Here is a 22,543-nt window from a genome sequence, read left to right on the forward strand (position 1 = left end):
TCTGTTATACTCACATTAAATTAAGCCTAAAGCTGCCTCCTTACATGTTTTAAGTTCGGTCTAAAAGTTTGTCTATATGTAGTGAACTGTAACCTAACCGGATGCGTCTAAAGACTGTAACCTACTCTTGCACCAATTACTGAGTTTTGGCCAATCTAAGGTGACCAACTGTTTAAACCATGTTCAAATAAGGCACATGCTGAGATGTAACCAATCCAGTGATTTCGGTACCTCACTTCCGTCTTCCATGCCTCTTTTTCTTTTTTCTGCCAACAAATCCTTTGTGACCACATGCGGGAGTTGCTCTGAACCTATTCTGGTTTAGGGGCTGCCTGACTGGTGAATTGTTCCTTGCTCAATTGAACTCTGTTAAGTTGTTTGTCTTAAGTTCTTCTTTTAACACCTGTAAGCAACAATGGCTGCATCTTAAGTGAGGCCCCCTCACCCTAGTCTATACTTCTGCATGCTCTCCTGCATTTGTGTATGCTTTGGCTTGTGTGTTCTCCTTAAGGAGTCAACATTCTGCATATCGTAGTACTGGGAGGAGAGTATTAAACCAGCTCTGGCAGGAAAAGCAACTCTTCTTGGAGATAGAACTGAAAATAGATTTCCCCATTGGGCAGAAATACAGATGCATGAAATCTCTTGGGCATCCTATTTGATACTCCTGGCAGCAATAGTTCTGGGATCTTATTATTTGAATGTTTGTTGCCCATTGTGATGAGGAATACATATCCACACATGAATGTACATACATACAGTAGAATATTAGAAATGGTAGAAATTTCATTTCTTGTGTAATGAAACCCAATCTTTCCAGTCATTTACTAGCCAGGAGAGCTGGTCTCACAATTTCATATGGAAATATTATATTTGAAGATATATGATCTTCATAATTTTGTTTCGGATATGGATGAAAAGCAATCTGAGAGCTACCAGATTAAATAAAGAACTGTAATAATCTTTTTTATTCCTGGGAAGAGAAATGAGGCTGACTTGAAAAAGAACAGATCAACTTGTTAATGTTTCAAAAAATATCTCTTTAGAAGTAAACACAATTTCATGAAAATTCCAGTGGTGTTTAATTTAGCTAATATTATTACTGCCTCATGGAAACTGTAACACACAGCTGTGTGATGGGTTGCTTCTCACACTGATTTGTGTCACAGGATTTTTCAACTTCTGAAAGTTTTCAACTTCTGAAACTATTTTTTTTTTTTGGCTAAAAGGAAGTCGAAGGAAGAAAAAGGACAAAATATTGACTATACAGATGAAAGGTTAAAATGAAAACAACCCAAACCAAACTCAAAACACACTGAGGGTACCAATTTGCTCTTTAGAATTTTTCTGGGATTAGTGTTGCTTTAAAACTATAGAGTGAACCAGGAGCCGTTCTTCTCTGTGACTCATAGTTCCAGATTGACAGCTGTCATTTCTCTTTAGCAGATAAAGAGGCATTTCCTTTTTTTAGTTGTCAGCTGCTAAGGCAGTTTAGTGAGCACTGGAGAACCAGGTCAGGGTGAGCACACAGACTGCTGTAATGGCACAAAATCAAACCCCACTTTTGGACTTGGGTCTAACGGCAAAGGCAAGATTGAACATTGGAGCACTGATTAAAGTCAAACCTCCCAGTTTCAAGAGGTTTATTCATTTTTTAAAAGGCCTATTAGTAACTGAATGAGTTTACAGTTTTGAGTAACTGTATGTATGGTCTATAGTAAACAACCTGAACAGCTGTTCTAAATGAGTTCTTTATATTCAGTCTCTAGAAACTTGTAATTACATTTGAGGCAGGACATGTGATACCAGAAGATATAAAGCTATTTAGCCCCAACTGCCACTTGAATTCAGGGAAGGCAGTTCAGTAAGATCAGCGGAACACACAAGAAAATCACTGCCATTAATCATCTCTTAAAGTAGAACTGAAGAAAGCTTTTCTTTAAAAACAAATAGGTTTACTCTTTTTTCATTAGTCCTGGGCTTTAAAAATAAATAGTGATGAGGTTGCATTTTCAGCAGCAATTGATCTTTTCTGTCTTACATTTTCTATCTTGCTAGGTGATGTTAGGAAATTATAGGCATAAATACTGTTACAGCATTTCTCTTTAAAAAGTGGAGGCTCAAGAAGAAAGTTAAGAAACACTCTGATTTTCAACAACCATGAAATCAAGTGTGGGTTGCTCCAAGAATTTCTCTCCATCTTTAGCTACAAGAGCATGCTCTGGGAGAACACATGTATGCGCAATGAAATGGGTTAGATATTTGAATATGAACAATCTTTAAATAAACAGGCCATGTTTTAAATGTTACTTATGTTAGCAAAAATTGACAGATTTGAAACTGCTGTTTCCAGGTAGATTGACCAAAATCTAACAGTTACTAGTAGTTTTACCAACCTGCAAAATCTTTATCAATTTTTTGACTCTTTCCATCATGAATTCATTCATTTCTGAAAAAAGTTATTTACTGAGCCTCATTTGGTTCTACAACTAATAACAGTGAGCTTTAGGAGTTTGAAGTTTTTTGTTCATTTTTAGCAATATATATTCAATTTATCTTAATATTCTTGGGATCTGTCTTCTGATTCTTTAGATTAGAAATAGTTCCAACCTAATTTCTTTTTCTTTTCTTTTCTTTTTTTTTTTTGAGACGGAGTTTCACTCTGTGGCCCAGTCTGCAGTGCAGTGGTATACTCTCAGTTCACTGCAACCTCCACCTCCCAGGTTCAAGCAATTCTCCTGCCTTAGCCTCCTGAGTAGCTGGGATTATAGTTGTGTGCCACCACACCTGGCTAATTTTAGTATTTTTAATAGAGATGGGGTTTCACCATGTTGGCCAGGCTGGTCTCAAACTCCTGACCTCAAGTGATCCACCCACCTCAGTCTCCCAAAGTGCTGGGATTGCCACCGCACCTGGTAGTTCTAACCTAATTTCTTTCTGACCTTGGCTCTCTTGGGCCATGCCAATTACACGTCAAGTCAACCCTTCCTTTAAAAGCGTGGGACACTGGTTGGCATGAACCAGAGCTGGAGAGCCACATGAAGACAGTGTGTGCTGCCCACATGGTATGCGGCCACATGCTGTTCTCCAAGATGCACCTCATTAGCTTGTTTCTGATGTGATACATCGTTCTCCTCTATTTTCTCCAATTTCATACTTTTGTACTCTTAATCATTCTTTAAGATCCAGCTCAAATCATTTTTCTTCATTAAAGCTTTATTAATCTACTTTCTTCATTCTCCTATACAATTTCCATTTATTTGTATTTCTCTTTCAGTACATGCCTAGAAGTGGTTACATCTATGGTAGTCAGATTATGTTCCTCTTGTGTTCCTATAGATCAAAAGTTCTTTGGCAATAACGTTGTTTCTCATTTTCTAGTAGCCCCCGCTGTCTTTCACTGTCTTTCAAATGGAAGGTGCCTGATAAATATTTGCTGACAAAGTTGGGAGGAATTGGATATAATACTGATAATATATATCTGGCATATGGATTTTATTTTTGCCTTTATTTTTTTTTTATTTTTATTTTTTAATTTATTTATTATTATTATACTTTAAGTTGTAGGGTACATGTGCATAACGTGCAGGTTTGTTACATATGTATACTTGTGCCATGTTGGTCTGCTGCACCCATCAACTCGTCATTTGCATCAGGTATAACTCCCAATGCAATCCCTCCCCCCTCCCCCCTCCCCATGATAGGCCCCGGTGTGTGATGTTCCCCTTCCTGAGTCCAAGTGATCTCATTGTTCAGTTCCCACCTATGAGTGAGAACATGCGGTGTTTGGTTTTCTGTTCTTGTGATAGTTTGCTAAGAATGATGGTTTCCAGCTGCATCCATGTCCCTACAAAGGACGCAAACTCATCCTTTTTTATGGCTGCATAGTATTCCATGGTGTATATGTGCCACATTTTCTTAATCCAATCTGTCACTGATGGACATTTGGGTTGATTCCAAGTCTTTGCTATTGTGAATAGTGCTGCAATAAACATACGTGTGCATGTGTCTTTATAGCAGCATAATTTATAATCCTTTGGGTATATACCCAGTAATGGGATGGCTGGGTCATATGGTACATCTAGTTCTAGATCCTTGAGGAATCGCCATACTGTTTTCCATAATGGTTGAACTAGTTTACAATCCCACCAACAGTGTAAAAGTGTTCCTATTTCTCCACATCCTCTCCAGCACCTGTTGTTTCCTGACTTTTTAATGATCGCCATTCTAACTGGTGTGAGATGGTATCTCATTGTGGTTTTGATTTGCATTTCTCTGATGGCCAGTGATGATGAGCATTTTTTCATGTGTCTGTTGGCTGTATGAATGTCCTCTTTTGAGAAATGTCTGTTCATATCCTTTGCCCACGTTTTCATGGGGTTGTTTGTTTTTTTCTTGTAAATTTGTTTGAGTTCTTTGTAGGTTCTGGATATTAGCCCTTTGTCAGAGGAGTAGATTGCAAAAATGTTCTCCCATTCTGTAGGTTGCCTGTTCACTCTGATGGTAGTTTCTTTTGCTGTGCAGAAGCTCTTTAGTTTAATTAGATCCCATTTGTCAATTTTAGCTTTTGCTGCCGTTGCTTTTGGTGTTTTAGACATGAAGTCTTTGCCCATGCCTATGTCCTGAATGGTACTACCTAGGTTTTCCTCTAGGATTTTTATGGTATTAGGTCTAACATTTAAGTCTCTAATCCATCTTGAATTAATTTTCGTATAAGGAGTAAGGAAAGGATCCAGTTTCAGCTTTCTACTTATGGCTAGCCAATTTTCCCAGCACCATTTATTAAATAGGGAATCCTTTCCCCATTTCTTGTTTCTCTCGGGTTTGTCAAAGATCAGATGGCTGTAGATGTGTGGTATTATTTCTGAGGACTCTGTTCTGTTCCATTGGTCTATATCTCTGTTTTGGTACCAGTACCATGCTGTTTTGGTTACTGTAGCCTTGTAGTAGAGTTTGAAGTCAGGTAGCGTGATGCCTCCAGCTTTGTTCTTTTGACTTAGGATTGTCTTGGAGATGCAGGCTCTTTTTTGGTTCCATATGAACTTTAAAGCAGTTTTTTCCAATTCTGTGAAGAAACTCATTGGTAGCTTGATGGGGATGGCATTGAATCTATAAATTACCTTGGGCAGTATGGCCATTTTCATGATATCAATTCTTCCTATCCATGAGCATGGTATGTTCTTCCATTTGTTTGTGTCCTCTTTTATTTCACTGAGCAGTGGTTTGTAGTTCTCCTTGAAGAGGTCCTTTACATCCCTTGTAAGTTGGATTCCTAGGTATTTTATTCTCTTTGAAGCAATTGTGAATGGAAGTTCATTCATGATTTGGCTCTCTGTTTGTCTGTTATTGGTGTATAAGAATGCTTGTGATTTTTGCACATTAATTTTGTATCCTGAGACTTTGCTGAAGTTGCTTATCAGCTTAAGGAGATTTTGGGCTGAGACAATGGGGTTTTCTAAATATACAATCATGTCATCTGCAAACAGGGACAATTTGACTTCTTCTTTTCCTAACTGAATACCCCTGATTTCTTTCTCTTGCCTAATTGCCCTAGCCAGACCTTCCAACACTATGTTGAATAGGAGTGGTGAGAGAGGGCATCCCTGTCTTGTGCCAGTTTTCAAAGGGAATTTTTCCAGTTTTTGCCCATTCAGTATGATATTGGCTGTGGGTTTGTCATAAATAGCTCTTATTATTTTGAGGTACGTTCCATCAATACCGAATTTATTGAGCGTTTTTAGCATGAAGGGCTGTTGAATTTTGTCAAAAGCCTTTTCTGCATCTATTGAGATAATCATGTGGTTCTTGTCTTTGGTTCTGTTTATATGCTGGATTATGTTTATTGATTTGCGAATGTTGAACCAGCCTTGCATCCCAGGGATGAAGCCCACTTGATCATGGTGGATAAGCTTTTTGATGTGTTGTTGAATCCGGTTTGCCAGTATTTTATTGAGGATTTTTGCATCGATGTTCGTCAGGGATATTGGTCTAAAATTCTCTTTTTTTGTTGTGTCTCTGCCAGGCTTTGGTATCAGGATGATGTTGGCCTCCTAAAATGAGTTAGGGAGGATTCCCTCTTTTTCTATTGATTGGAATAATTTCAGAAGGAATGGTACCAACTCCTCCTTATACCTCTGGTAGAATTCGGCTGTGAATCCATCTGGTCCTGGACTTTTTTTGGTTGGTAGGCTATTAATTATTGCCTCAATTTCAGAGCCTACTATTGGTCTATTCAGGGATTCAACTTCTTCCTGGTTTAGTCTTGGAAGAGTGTAAGTGTCCAGGAAATTATCCATTTCTTCTAGGTTTTCCAGTTTATTTGCGTAGAGGTGTTTATAGTATTCTCTGATGGTAGTTTGTATTTCTGTGGGGTCGGTGGTGATATCCCCTTTATCATTTTTAATTGCGTCGATTTGATTCTTCTCTCTTTTCTTCTTTATTAGTCTTGCTAGTGGTCTGTCAATTTTGTTGATCTTTTCAAAAAACCAACTCCTGGATTCATTGATTTTTTGGAGGGTTTTTTGTGTCTCTATCTCCTTCAGTTCTGCTCTGATCTTAGTTATTTCTTGCCTTCTGCTAGCTTTCGAATGTGTTTGCTCTTGCTTCTCTAGTTCTTTTAATTGCGATGTTAGAGTGTCAATTTTAGATCTTTCCTGCTTTCTCTTGTGGGCATTTAGTGCTATAAATTTCCCTCTACACACTGCTTTAAATGTGTCCCAGAGATTCTGGTATGTTGTATCTTTGTTCTCATTGGTTTCAAAGAACATCTTTATTTCTGCCTTCATTTCGTTATGTACCCAGTAGTCATTCAGGAGCAGGTTGTTCAGTTTCCATGTAGTGGAGCGGTTTTGATTGAGTTTCTTAGTCCTGAGTTCTAGTTTGATTGCACTGTGGTCTGAGAGACAGTTTGTTATAATTTCTGTTCTTGTACATTTGCTGAGGAGTGCTTTACTTCCAATTATATGGTCAATTTTGGAGTAAGTACGATGTGGTGCTGAGAAGAATGTATATTCTGTTGATTTGGGGTGGAGAGTTCTATAGATGTCTATTAGGTCTGCTTGCTGCAGAGATGAGTTCAATTCCTGGATATCCTTGTTCACTTTCTGTCTCGTTGATCTGTCTAATGTTGACAGTGGAGTGTTGAAGTCTCCCATTATTATTGTATGGGAGTCTAAGTCTCTTTGTAAGTCTCTAAGGACTTGCTTCATGAATCTGGGTGCTCCTGTATTGGGTGCATATATATTTAGGATAGTTAGCTCTTCCTGTTGAATTGATCCCTTTACCATTATGTAATGGCCTTCTTTGTCTCTTTTGATCTTTGATGGTTTAAAGTCTGTTTTATCAGAGACTAGGATTGCAACCCCTGCTTTTTTTTGTTCTCCATTTGCTTGGTAAATCTTCCTCCATCCCTTTATTTTGAGCCTATGTATGTCTCTGCGTGTGAGATGGGTCTCCTGAATACAGCAGACTGATGGGTCTTGACTCTTTATCCAGTTTGCCAGTCTGTGTCTTTTAATTGGAGCATTTAGTCCATTTACATTTAAGGTTAAGATTGTTATGTGTGAACTTGATCCTGCCATTATGATATTAACTGGTTATTTTGCTCGTTAGTTGATGCAGTTTCTTCCTAGCCTCGATGGTCTTTACATTTTGGCTGTTTTTGCAATGGCTGGTACCGGTTGTTCCTTTCCATGTTGAGTGCTTCCTTCAGGGTCTCTTGTAAGGCAGGCCTAGTGGTGACAAAATCTCTAAGCATTTGCTTGTCTGTAAAGGATTTTATTTCTCCTTCACTTATGAAACTTAGTTTGGCTGGATATGAAATTCTGGGTTTAAAATTCTTTTCTTTAAGAATGTTGAATATTGGCCCCCACTCTCTTCTGGCTTGGAGAGTTTCTGCCGAGAGATCTGCTGTGAGTCTGATGGGCTTCCCTTTGTGGGTAACCCGACCTTTCTCTCTGGCTGCCCTTAAGATTTTTTCCTTCATTTCAACTTTGGTGAATCTGGCAATTATGTGTCTTGGAGTTGCTCTTCTCGAGGAGTATCTTTGTGGCGTTCTCTGTATTTCCTGGATTTGAATGTTGGCCTGCCCTACTAGGTTGGGGAAGTTCTCCTGGATGATATCCTGAAGAGTGTTTTCCAACTTGGTTCCATTTTCCCCCTCACTTTCAGGCACCCCAATCAGACGTAGATTTGGTCTTTTTACATAATCCCATACTTCTTGCAGGCTTTGTTCATTTCTTTTTCTTCTTTTTTCTTTTGGTTTCTCTTCTCGCTTCATTTCATTCATTTGATCCTCAATCGCTGATACTCTTTCTTCCAGTTGATCGAGTCGGTTACTGAAGCTTGTGCATTTGTCACGTATTTCTCGTGTCATGGTTTTCATCTCTTTCATTTCGTTTATGACCTTCTCTGCATTAATTACTGTAGCCGTCAATTCTTCCACTTTTTTTTCAAGATTTTTAGTTTCTTTGCGCTGAGTACGTAATTCCTCCTTTAGCTCTGAGAAATTTGATGGACTGAAGCCTTCTTCTCTCATCTCATCAAAGTCATTCTCCGTCCAGCTTTGATCCGTTGCTGGCGATGAGCTGCGCTCCTTTGCCGGGGGAGATGTGCTCTTATTTTTTGAATTTCCAGCTTTTCTGCCCTGCTTTTTCCCCATCTTTGTGGTTTTATCTGCCTCTGGTCTTTGATGATGGTGATGTACTGATGGGGTTTTGGTGTAGGTGTCCTTCCTGTTTGATAGTTTTCCTTCTAACAGTCAGGACCCTCAGCTGTAGGTCTGTTGGGGATTGCTTGAGGTCCACTCCAGACCCTGTTTGCCTGGGTATCAGCAGCAGAGGCTGCAGAAGATAGGATATTTCTGAACAGCGAGTGTACCTGTCTGATTCTTGCTTTGGAAGCTTCCTCTCAGGGGTGTACTCCACCCTGTGAGGTGTGGGGTGTCAGACTGCCCCTAGTGGGGGATGTCTCCCAGTTAGGCTACTCAGGGGTCAGGGACCCACTTGAGCAGGCAGTCTGTCCCTTCTCAGATCTCAACCTCCGTGTTGGGAGATCCACTGCTCTCTTCAAAGCTGTCAGACAGAGTCGTTTGCGTCTGCAGAGGTTTCTGCTGCTTTTTTGTTGTTGTTGTTGTTGTTGTGTAGCTGTGCCCTGTCCCCAGAGGTGGAGTCTACAGAGACAGGCAGGTTTCCTTGAGCTGCTGTGAGCTCCACCCAGTTCGAGCTTCCCAGCAGCTTTGTTTACCTACTTAAGCCTCAGCAATGGCGGGCGCCCCTCCCCCAGCCTCGCTGCTGCCTTGCCGGTAGATCACAGACTGCTGTGCTAGCAATGAGGGAGGCTCCGTGGGCGTGGGACCCTCCCAGCCAGGTGTGGGATATGATCTCCTGGTGTGCCTGTTTGCTTAAAGTGCAATATTGGGGTGGGAGTTACCCGATTTTCCAGGTGTTGTGTGTCTCAGTTCCCCTGGCTAGGAAAAGGGATTCCCTTCCCCCTTGCGCTTCCCAGGTGAGGCGATGCCTCGCCCTGCTTCAGCTCTCGCTGGTCGGGCTGCAGCAGCTGACCAGCGCCGATCGTCCAGCACTCCCCAGTGAGATGAACCCAGTACCTCAGTTGAAAATGCAGAAATCACCGGTCTTCTGTGTCGCTCGCACTGGGAGTTGGAGACTGGAGCTGTTCCTATTCGGCCATCTTGCTCCGCCCCCCTTTTGCCTTTATTTTTTCATCCATTCCTGAAAGTAGTGAAAAGAAAAAAAAAAAAAAGACAAAAAAGACCATATCAGGACTACATTTACAGTCAAAGAGTCCTTGAATTAGAATGAAACAACTGAGGTGAGAATTTAGCTCTTTATGTTAAATTTGTGGCACTAATTTTCCCAGTGGCAGTTGGGGAAGTCACCAACACAGACATAACGTCATTGCAAACCAGGAGTCCAAGCATAGCTGTGGGAAAGAAAGCCATGTTCAAAAGGAAATATCCAAAATAATAGAATGGAGGGTCTAGAGAATCGCCACCATGAATGATGTTTTTGTGGTCTCATTTTCCCCAAGGTTGCTCTGGTATGAAAGTCCTTCTTTAAGGAGATAACATAAAAAGAAATAAGTGATGGCAAAAAAAAAAAAAAAAAAATTCACTCTTGTAATGGCCTTGTATGTTCTTTGGCTATTTCAATGTAATGTTTATCTAATAAATAGCATTTCAGTGTCAAACAGTAGAGCTGTGTCTCCACTCCTATGCCAGAAGGCTGAACCTCCTTCAGGTCTTGCCATGCTCTTACCACTGAAAAAAGTTCTGTTTTAATGAAAAGAGATACTATGTGGCCGGAGCCAGTACCAGTGATGCCTGCTTAACATTTTCTTGCTTCTTGTTAGTACAGAAGTCTTCAGACAGAGTCACAGTTCAGTGCTTGTGTGTGATTACTGCATGTATGGTCCATAGTAAATGCGCATGCATACATAAACATGTAATTTCAATAAAAACTGACAGTAAAAAGCACCCAGACAACCAGAAAATACTTTTTGGAGAAAGAATTCTATGTAACTGCTTCCTGTACTAAACAAGTTTATCGGGCCGGGCGCGGTGGCTCAAGCCTGTAATCCCAGCACTTTGGGAGGCCGAGATGGGCGGATCACGAGGTCAGGAGATCGAGACCACCCTGGCTAACACGGTGAAACCCCGTCTCTACTAAAAAATACAAAAAACTAGCCGGGCGAGGTGGCGGGCGCCTGTAGTCCCAGCTACTCGGGAGGCTGAGACAGGAGAATGGCGGGAACCCGGGAGGCGGAGCTTGCAGTGAGCTGAGATCCGGCCACAGCACTCCAGCCTGGGCAACAGAGTGAGACTCTGTCTCAAAAAAAAAAAAAAAAAAAAAAAAAAANCGAAGATAAATGTAATAAGGATTATTGTGTATAATGTCCTTTGGCGATGTGTGTTGGTGCATCTGTATAATAATTGAATAATTGTTTTGATGTCCATGTTAAAAAAAAAAAAAAGGAAGGAAAAAGGAAGACTAAGGTGTGTGGTAGTGAAATTTAAAAGAAAGATGCTAATTCTAGAACAGAGAAAATGAAACCTATGTCCAATTACCTACCTCAACTCTTAGACAGTCAACACATTTTTATTTATTTATTTATTTTTAAAAAATAATAGATAATGAGGTCTCACTATGTTGCCCAGGCTGGTCTAGAACTCAAACAATCCTCTTGCCTTGGCCTCCAAAGTGCTGGGATTACAGGCATGAGCCACCGTGCCCAGCCTGGTCAACACATTTAGATGGTATTGGAGTCATTTTTGAGATTGGATTTCAGAAATGTAGTTTGTCTCTAAAGTTTGCTGTTTTCCAGAGGAGGAGAATGTTTCTTGAGAACAGTAAAATGAATTTTTAGCATGGTAGAGTGAGGACATGGCAGGGAGAAGGTAGGTCGACGGGGGACAGGTTAAAGAGGAAGAAAACAGTCCAGGAAAAATTGTCCCAACTACTGAGAAAAATATATGATATTGCCCTGTTCATTTAATCCACTTCTGTAAACTCAGAGGAAGTGTTTATGCAGTTCTAAGGCAGTGCTTCTACTCTGACTAGGTATGAGAATTTGGTTTACGGACCAAAGAGTTTCAGGCTGGAAAATGGGAAAGAGAAACTTGAAAGGGATTTGGTCGAGGTGTTGTCATCATCAGTCTGACCTCCTTAATAAACTTTGCATGTTCATTCATCCATTCCATTCATTTGGAAAACTATTAAGCTCCTTCTGAGAGCACAGGAAGGATCACTACCCTGAGATAGATAGGTCCTGTCCCTGAGGAACTTAAAAGCAGTCAGGTTTAAATTATGAGACCCATTATGCATAGTTCATGTGCTCTGCAGCTTGGGCTGGTTTTCATGTTGATGGACACAGACATGGTGTTTATGGGCAATGAAATGTGTTGACCTGGCTGCCTTGTTCCCTCTTGGGGAACTGTCCTCACTGGTGGCCTTTGTCGCTTCTGCTGATTTCCTTAGGGCTCCCTTACTTGGCAACTTCCTTTGGTCCAGCCTTCTCCTGTCTGTCTTTTCAGCAAATACAGCTTCCTTGTGTGCTGTTCTCCCAGAATTCTGAGTCTACTTTATCTGAAAAACTTCTTGGTAAAGTGATAATGGATCCTTTTTCCTAGTTAGCATGTCTATATGGGAATAGCACAATGAAGACACCTGCTTTAAGCCTGGGGAAGGTCTCTAAGGTTGACAATTTCAAGTCATGGCAGGCTAAGGGGTGGTGGCGGGGAGTCATTGGAACCCCTCAAATGGTAATCATACTCCATGGCTTCTATCTGTATTCAGAGGGATGGTGGCGGATGCATCAATCTGGTTCCAAGAGCAACTAGAGAGCTTATCATCTGTGCTGAGATGCACTCACTTCTGCAGGTTTAGTTCTCTCCCTGGGCGGTCACTCCTCAGAAACGGGGAAAGAACTCTGGACAATTTTCACCTATGGTCTCTTCAAATGTTAGTTTTCTGCTATTCCCACCATTCAGTGTGTGTTTCTTTTGGATTATTTAAATTCACCAACAGTAAAGTTGACATTGACTTTTTATCCTATGAGTGTTTTTTTTTTTTTTTTTAAGACAGCGTCTCCCTCTGTCACCCTGGCTGGAGTTCAGTGGCACAATCTCAGCTCACTGCAATCTCTGCTTCCTGAGTTCAAGTGATTCTCCTGCCTCAGCCTCCCGAGTAGCTGGGATTATGGGCATGCACCACCATGCTGGGCTAATTTTTTTTTTTTTTTTTTTTTGGTAGAGACTGGGTTTTGCCATGTTGGCCAGGCTACTGTCAAACTCCTGACCTCAGGTGATCCACCCACCTCGGCCTCCCAAAGTGCTGGGATTACAGGCGTGAGCCACCGCACCCCCAGCCTATTCTATGAGTTTTGACACTTGCAGAGATTTGTGTAACCACCACTACATTCAGGATACAGAATAATTCCATCACTCAATAGGTTAATCCTCTGCTCTCACAAATAATCTTTGATAAGTACTGATCTGTTCTTTGTTACTATAGTTGTATACATATTTCTGAAAGTGTTGTATTAATGGAATCATAGAGTATGCCACTTTTTGAGACTGGTTTTTTCGTTCATCCAAGTTGTTGCGTGTATCAGTGGTTTGCTCCTTTTTGTTGCTGAGCAGCATTCCATCGAATGGCTATTTATCCATTCACTGATTGAAGAACATTTGAATTGCCTCCCATTTTTGGTGAATAGAGGTGTACCCATTTTTCTATGAGCACATTTTCATTTATCTTGGGTAAATACCTAGGAGTAGGATAGCTGGGTCATATAGTAAATATATCATATAATACAAAATAAAAACAATTGGAAGAGACTGCCAAACCATTTTTTGTTGCTCCAGAATAAATGATGCTATAGAAACGAATATTCTAGTGCCTCTGAGCTCACTCATCTAAAAGCAAAGCAAAGAGTACTGGTTCCTCCAAAGAGCAGCCATTGATCATTTGTCTGACTCAATGTTTATTCCTACTCACTGCTGTGAGAAACCACCCTGTGGAAGGCAAGCACTTTGGGTCTTCACATGCAGAAGTGGGCGGGGCTGCTTCATGTTGACTCAAGGGTGTGTGTTACTTAGAGGTAGCTTAGGTTGAGGCACTGTCTGGGTCCACAAAATCAAGCAAAGTTTGGAATGAATTATACAACAGCAGTGGGAGGCTGCTGTGCTTTCTGCCTAAGCTTAAAGAAAGAAGACACACCTGGGGTCCTGCAGCAGAGCACTTGGTTTCATACTTGGGCACGTTAAGGATTCAGCAAGAACAGTACCTGAATATTGTCTTCTAAACAGTATCATGAAAATGTAGACGGATAGTATGACAACCCTATAGCAATTCTGTTGTTGGTTATCTTTTCTCCTGATGGGTCTCAGTGCCCTGAAACAATTTCTTCAGCCTGAACTGCTGGAAATTCAGATTAGCCAGCATCAAACCAACCCTTTAATGGAATCCGTTGGCAATTGCACACAGCAAGAGGTTAAGCAAATCTTAGGAACAGCTTTTTACTAATCACAGAAAAAGATGCACTTTATTTATATTTTAACACATCCCACTGTGTTAAACCCAATGAAATGAATCAGAGATAAGCTATATAAATTATGTATATGTATGTGTGTGTATATATGTATATATACACACACACACATTTCAGGTAATTTTGGTAGCACTTAAAAAAAGTTTGTCTGATTTAACTTCTATGACACCACAACTTTAAACCACTTCTAGCACAACTATAAAATAGAAAAATTGATATATGTTAAAAAAAAAGAAGGATCAGGGATCATATCAGACAAACTTATAATTATAAGCAGAATTATGGTAGAAGATAAGTAGCAGTTGGAGAACCTCAAAAGGCTTTTGGGCTTGTTTTGGATGACCACCAGAAAGTTTCTTTTTTCAGGCAAACATTCTGTCTCTGGAGTTGGAAAAACTGGACTTGAACTCTTATGAGAACAGGTAATTCCTCCTGGTTTGTTTTGATGACCAATATGGCCAGAGTAGCTTCTTTCAGGTGTTTAGCACCTCTGCTAGAGCCCCTTGCAGAAATCAGAAATTTAGACAACAATTAAAAGCAAACAAACAATAACATGGCTATGCATATGGTTGTGTGAAATCTTGATGGTCCCCTTTTTCTTCTCCCAAAATGTCTAGATTAACCACAGCAGAATGACTGTTCACAACCTCAGGCTACGTTTCCTGAAGTTCCTCCCTACTATCTTTCCTTTCACAGAAGGAACCAAGGCTAAGTTCTCAATTGTTTATCTTCTTTCTTTCTTTCTTTTTTTCCTTTCAAATTACCTAGAGTACAAACAGTAGGTTTGTGGTCACCTGGTTTGAAATGCCCTCTATTTTCTCTGAAGGCCAAGTATCCTAGTGTCTTATATTTAGGTATCACACCTGTGATAGTTAACCCTCAAGACTCTCAGGCTGGGCACGGTGGCTCATGCCTGTAATCTCAACACTTTGGGAGGCAGAGACCGGTGGATTGCCTGAGCTCAGGAGTTCAAGACCAGCTTGGGCAACATGGTGAAACCTCGTCTCTACTAAAAATACAAAAATTAGCTGGGCGTGGTGGCATGTGCCTGCAATTCCAGCTACTCAGGAGGCTGAGGTGGGAGGATCACTTAAACCTGGGAGGCAGAGGTTGCAGTGAGCTGAGATTGCACCACTGCACTCTAGTTTGGGCGATAGAGTGAGACCCTGTTTCCACACACACAGAAAAAGACTCTCAGGAAGTATTTGTTCAAAGACTGAATTCACTCATACATTTAACAAATATTTAGTGAGCACCTAAATATATGTCAGATACTATTCTAGGCACAGAGGTGATCAGCACTGGGCATGCAAATAATTCTGCCCTCAAAGAGCTTACATTCTGGTAAAGGAGAGCATCAGAGCTGTCTTGACTGACATACAACATTTCACATTCAAATGATTATTTTGTTCCAACACAGAACATTCTACCTCAGGTGCTATTTCAGTCATATAGATATAGCTGAGGAGTGATAAAGGGTATACATTTGTTTTTCTCCTTACGACATAGGTATCATTCTAAATAAAGCAGTCCTAATATTGTAGCATCCTATCTGATAACTACAGTTACCTGCATCTGAATGCTTTTATAAATTTTATAATGTTTTCAGGTCTATGTGACTTAAAATATCCAAAATTGGTGTGGATTACTCATCGAAATTTGAAATGGTAATTTTTAGTCACCAAGTAGAAATGAAAAATGAAAATGATTGCTTCAAGATTCTGCAAGATGTTTTGCTGTAATTATATACCAGGCTTAATAATGGTCGAGTCTGACACACATATTCCAACATTCTGTTGGAATTAATTGAGGTAAAATATTTGTGGATCTTTTCTTTCTTTTCTTCTCTCTGTATTTATAATTCAAATGAATGAAAGGAGCCTGATTACTAACTGGAGAGTTCACCAGGTTACTTTTTTCTTTTTTCTGGTTAAAGATGCATAGCCACAATTTATTGTTACTTGTTACCTGTCTCCATCCTCAGCATTATCTGGTGATCAAGTTGCACTAAGAGATGCTATTTTTGTATAATGCCACAGGACATATGCATAGAAGTTTTTTCACATCTTACGTTATGCAACTGAAAAGCATTAGAGCTAGTTCCAAATGAATCTTTTTGTTTAACCAGTTCCTAAAGAACTCATCTTTTATATGTGCCAGCTGTATTGTACAGTTGAACAATTACAATTCTTAGAGGTCACTGTGTGTCTCATTTACCATATAAATAGCAGTGTGATGGTCTGGAACAGTTCGATTTCTTATTTTCCTTATATGCCTTCTTTCTGGTGTAAAAGCATTAAGGAATTTTGACATAATGATAAGCTGCTATTTAAAGTCCTCACTTGTGAAGGTTGGAATGCAATGCATTCAGAAGAAATTTACAAGCAATGCATTCATACAGAGGTTAGAGCCAACAACGCTGAGCATTGTTTGAAGGCAGGAAACAATTTACATTTCAAATTTCTGTTATCTTGATTACTTTGACTATGGAGGTGATTATCAGAAAAATTTAATAAGGTTTTTAAGATTCATATACAGTCTTATAGGAAGCAAAATATCTTTGTGATAACTAAATACTTCGTGATAATTAAATAATTGCTAACCAGATGTTTTGTTTTTGTAATGCCAAACAGCTGGATGTTAAGAAACATTGGATAATTGTGTTTTTGAAGTTTTTTTTTTTTTTTTAATGTGAATGTATGCTTGCCCTAATGTGGTCATAGTTACACAGTCAACATCAGAACATGGCTGTTTTGCAGTTTTATATCATAATACTAATATACAATCTCAAAAGTATATCTGGAAAAGATTTCCTTGCCATGTAGAATTCTCCCTGATTTCTGAAGAAATTACATCCAGTTGTATAGGGATGTTTATAAGAATAATACAAAGACAAGTGATCATTATCCAATTAAACTGGTATTTTGCAGGAAAGGACCTAACAAAGCCAGGGTTATACATCAAGATGGAACTACAGAAAGCTTAATTTCAACTAAAGAAACTGGAGAATCGGCCAGGCAAGGTGGCTCGTGCCTGTAATCCCAGCACTTTGGGAGGCCAAGGTGGGCGGATCACCTGAGGTCAGGAGTTCAAGATCAGCCTGGCCAATATGGCAAAACACCGTCTCTACTAAAAATACGAAAATTAGCCGGGTGTGGTGGCAGATGCCTGTAATCCTGCTACTCAGGAAGCTGAGGCCGGAGAATCGCTTGAACCCGGGAGGCAGAGGTTGCAGTGGGCCGAGATCGTGCCAATGCACTCCAGCCTGGGTGACAAAAGTGAGACTCCATCTCAAGAAAAAAAAAAAAAAAAAAAGAAATATGAAACTGGAGAATGAACTGAAGAATTAACTTATAGGATAACTTCATCACCTAAAGTGAGCAAAACAATCTCTTGTGGCAGTTGGAATACTTGGTAATAATGGGCACATTGGATGAAATTTCCACTAAGTGAAATTGCTACATCAATTAATATTTTAATAATGTAATGATTGGATTTAATATATTTAACAATATAATGATTTAATATAATATTGGTTATATATAGAGATCTATCTACGTATGTATCTATCTATATAAAATGAGACTCCACACACACACAGACACACACACACACACACACACACACACATAGTTGGAGACAGGGTCTTGCTCTGTCACCCAGGCTGGAGTACTATAGTGCCATCACAGCTAACAGCAACCTCAGCCTCCCGGACTCAAGTGATCCTCCAGCCCGGCTTGCCCAGCTAATTAAAAACAATTTTGTTTGTTTGTTTGTTTGTAGAGACAGAGTCTCCTTATGTTGCTCAGGCTAGTCTTGAACTCCAGGGCTCAAGCTGTTACTCGTGGAAGTTATCCGAGTTTCCAGTAGCGAATCCAGTTCTTGCCTCCTCAGAAGAAAGAATTCGACTGAGGGGCATAAAGCAGAAAAACAGACGGAGGCAAGTTTCAGAGCAGGAATGGAAGTTTATTAAAAAAGCTTTAGAGCAGGAACGAAAGAAAAGAAAGTACTCTTGGAAGAGGCCCAAGCGGGCATCTTGGAGGTCAAGTGCGGCATTTGACCTTTGACTTAGGGTGTTATATGTTGGCATACTTCTGGGGTCCTGCATCCCTTTTTCCTTGATTCTTCCCTTAGGGTGACCTGCCAGCATGTGCAGTGGCCTACTGGCCTACTACTGGGAGGTGGGCACGCGTGGTGTGTTTACTGGAGTCTGGCTCATGCTTGCCTGAGGCTTCCTCCCTTTTCCGGTGGAATGCCTCGGGAAGATCATACTGCCGTTTTGGTTCTTAATGCGCATGCTTGAGCCCACTCGCCCAATTCCTGAGATCTTAATTGAGAAGCTGTCAATCGCCAATTTCAGGTGTTTTCTATCTATAGGGAAACTGCTTTTCCCTGGTGCTGGCTGTGTGACAACTGCCTGACCATCACCTGATGGTTGCCTGACTTTCCTGGTGAGGTGTGGTGGGGAACCCTCTCCTGCCCTGGTTATGCCTGACTAGTTACCGACTGTAACAAAGCAATCCTCCCACTTCCGCCTCCCAAAGTGCTGGGATTATAGGTGTGAGCTGCTGCGCCCCATGTATGTCGTTATATTTAAACAAAACTCTGTGTTGATGAGAATAGGAGACCCTTTTCCCCATTTATTTTGTATCCTCCTTTAGTTCTCTGAAGAGCTCTGTTTACATTCTGGATACTCAGTTAAATGCTTGTTTATTTTAAAAATGTCCCAAAATTCAACAGCCAAGACTTTGGCATTGTAATTTATGAGTTACCTATAGAGAAAAACAAAACATCTCCTTTCTGTATGCTAAATACCTCCAGGTACTTTTTCCCAGGCATGTTTTATCTGAATGAAAAAGTAACACAAATTAACAAAAGTCTCCAGAAGTTCTTATTTCAGTTACTCGTTTATTTAACATACATTTAGTAAACAGATACCGTATGCAAAGCCTGTTGCTATGCACAGAAGGGGTATGAAAGGAAAAAGGGAAGGGGGGAATATTCCTTCTGGAGGAGATACAATGGCTGAAGCGCTGTGCTAAGCATTTGATATCTGTGGGGCTATCTGAAGACATAGCTACTGCCTTCAACAAGTTTGCAGTCTAGCAAGGAGGGTATGGGGGGTACTATTCCTATAGCAAGGTAAAATGGGAGCATGTGCCACAAGACAAGTACAAACTGGATTGCACGTGAGAGTGGAGAGGAAGAGACCACTTTCAAATTGGGAGGTCAAGAAATTCCAGCTGAGAATTGGCTAGAATTTCAAGGATTTCAATAGGCGAACGTACTATGTGGCGGCAGAAGTTGGGGAATCTGGAGGTCAGCATAGGTAGATGTGTGATATAAAGAGTATGGGTAGGAAAGAAGTGGGAACTAGTTGAGCAAAAAGAAATGGAGTTTAGACCAGGTGCAGTGGATCATGCCTGCCATCCCAGCACTTTGGGAGGCCAAGGTGGGCGGATCTCTTAAACCAAGGAGTTTGAGGCTAGCCTGGGCAACATGATGAAACCTTATCTCTACCACAAATACAAAAATTAGCTGGGCATGGTGGGAGGATCACCTAACTGAGCCCTGGGAAGTCGAGGCTACAGTGAGCTGTAATGGCACCACTGCACTCCAGTCTGGGTGACAGAGCGAGGTCCTGTCTCAAACAAAACCAAACGACAGAAAGAAATGCAGTTTAGGTGGCAAATAGGGCACATCAGAGCCTCCTGAACATGTCAGACCCAAAGAATTACTTCTGTAAGTGTTCGTATCTGTGGGAATTAAACAAACAAACAGAAAAGATGTCTTAGGCTTCGCCTAAATCTATTGATTCAGAATCTCGGGGGTACATTTTTTGGCAAATGCTTTTCTTTTTAAATCAAATACTCAAAGTGATTGCTAACAGGGAAGTTTGGGAAGCCCTGGAATGTGAGGACTGGAATGATAAAGGGAGGCCCTGCACTTGCATTGTATTCAGAAGGCAATCTGTTACGTGCAAGAATTCACACCTCTCTGGTCAATAAGCAAAATATTCCTAAATTGTCTTTGTCTGTATGCCTTTGACTCTTCAGTCACATTCTTTTAGACATTTGGGAACCCAGGTCGCTCAGGTAAATGTGACACAAGGCCAGCTCTACCCATGTTGAAGAACTGAGGAGCCAGAACGTGGATCCACGCAGCCCAAGTGGAGCAGGCAGCTGCCGCTAAGAGCTTCTCTTTCACTGAATTGGGCTATGTTCTCTGTGGCATGTTTAAATAGCCCTTTAAAGGCAGTAAAAATGGGTTTCTATTGCTCAGTCCTTCCTCTGTGGTTGCCCCACTGACAGGACTGAGACATGTATTGAGTGGATGGGAAATGTCAATCTGGCTTGATCTCTTCCATCTCTATTATTTTAGAAGTGAAAGCTCACAAGCTCTTAGGGAATGGATGAACAAAATGAAAAAGCACCGGTGCTAGATCCAACTCTTTTAATTTTTATTAACAGACACTATCTTGTCTGGACCATAGGGCATGATGGCCTTTGGAATGCCCAAGGAGAAGACCTTCCCTTTTCATGTTGTCCCCTTCTCTTTATTTGTCCCCTTTCTGTTTTATCTTTCTGACCCCAAGTCTTCGTTTCTAAATGCATCTCTTCTTGGCTCTACCTCCCAGACTGGCTCCTTCATGCCTTCCCCTGGGTCTCTGGTCTCCTTAGCTGTCTGTGTCCCCTCTTCCTGCAGCTTCTCACCGCTTCATCATCTGAACTTGTCCTCAGCCTCTCCAGAGCAACGTCATGATCCCTTTACTCTCTCTCAACCTCCTTGCTTTTCACCGTTGCCCATGAACTCCATCAACCCATTTCCAGCTTCCCCTTCCTTGACTTCTTGTCCTTTCCTTTTGGTTCTGCTACTCTATGCCCGGTTGTCCAGCTTCATTCCTCCTGTCTCCATGTTTCCTTCAACATCTCTGCCTCTTCCCATTCTGCTCCTGGCTGCCCTTGATCTGCTTAAAGTTACAGTAATATCACTGAATTCTGCTTTGAGGTAGACTGGAAGAGTGGTTGGGACCAGAAATTAAGAAGAAAGGTGGTCAAGAGCATTCATTGGTTTTTGGGCGCCACTGCCTGGTTTCAAGGTCAGACTGTGTGGTCTTTGTAAGTGCCTCTCTGTGCTTCATCTTCATCTTTCAAATGGGCCTACTAGCAGTATGCAAATTGTAAGGCTATAGTGAGCATCGAATAAGCTCATATACATCAAGCACTTAGAAGAGCGCCTGGCATGTAAATACCATGAGAGTGTCATTTCTCTATTTATTTGGTCTGTGTCCTGTAACTGCTTCCTTTTTGATTCATACTGAATATGTCTGCACATTTCCCAGGTTATAACATTGGTATAGTATTTGCAAACATTTTTAAAAATTATTTCTTGGCTGGGCACGGTGGCTCACACCTGTGATTCCAGCACTTTGGGAGGCTGAGGTGGGTGGATCATAAGGTCAGGAGTTCGAGACCAGCCTGACCAACATGGTGAAACCCCGTCTCTACTAAAAATGCAAAAAAATTAGCTGGGCGTGGTGGCATGCACCGGTAATACCAGCTACTCAGGAAGCTGAGGCAGGGGACTTGCTTGAACCAGGGAGGTGGAGGTTGCAGTGAGCTGAGATCATGCCACTGTACTCCAGCCTGGGCAACAGAGTGAGAGTCTGTCTCAAAAAAAAAAAAAAAAAAAAAAAAAAAAAAAAAAAAAAAAAAAAAAAAGAAGAAGAAAAAAGAAAAAAAAAATTATTCCTTAAGATGAAAATCTTTAATGTTTGCTTTCTATGGTGTATGTGTAAGCTGATGTACAACAGAGAAGATGCAAGCTCCCTTTCCACTGCTTGTCTGCTCAAAAAATGACTAGTCTATTTTTGTGAGCAGAAAGTTCAAAGCCAAAGTTTGGTTGATTCAAGTAATTCCTTCTTGCTAATATACACTGAGAAATGGTGAGCTGTTCTTTTAACTTTTCCTTTTTTGTCTCTAGCTATATTCATTGACCTAAACTTGACAGTTTGTGTTATGCTCATGGACTAGAAATTGAAATTACAGAAAATAAGGGAGAAGGAATTGAAAGAAGAGACTAGAAAGGGGGCATTTTATAAATTGTGAAAGATGAATATCAGCACCTTGTTTTAAAACAAGAAATGGATCTCCACAGAGGAAGGACGGATCATTCTTTAGAGTAAAAGGTCTATAAACTGTCATGCATCAGATTCACCGGGAGGATTCTAGCCTCAGGCTTCTGACAATTTCAGAGTTGCATTTTAAACACACTCCCAGGTGATGCTGTGATATAGTTTGGCTGTGTCCCCACCCAAATCTCATCTTGAATGGTAATCCCCATAATCCCCACGTGTCATGAGAGGGACCTGGCGGGAGATAATTGAATCATGGGGGCGGTTTTCCCTCATGCTGTTCTCATGATAGTGAGTGAGTTCTCATGAGATCTGATGGTTTTATAAGCATCTGGCATTTCCCCT

This window comes from Theropithecus gelada, unplaced genomic scaffold (assembly GCF_003255815.1).
Source record: "Theropithecus gelada isolate Dixy unplaced genomic scaffold, Tgel_1.0 HiC_scaffold_15987, whole genome shotgun sequence".
Lineage (NCBI taxonomy): Eukaryota > Metazoa > Chordata > Mammalia > Primates > Cercopithecidae > Theropithecus > Theropithecus gelada.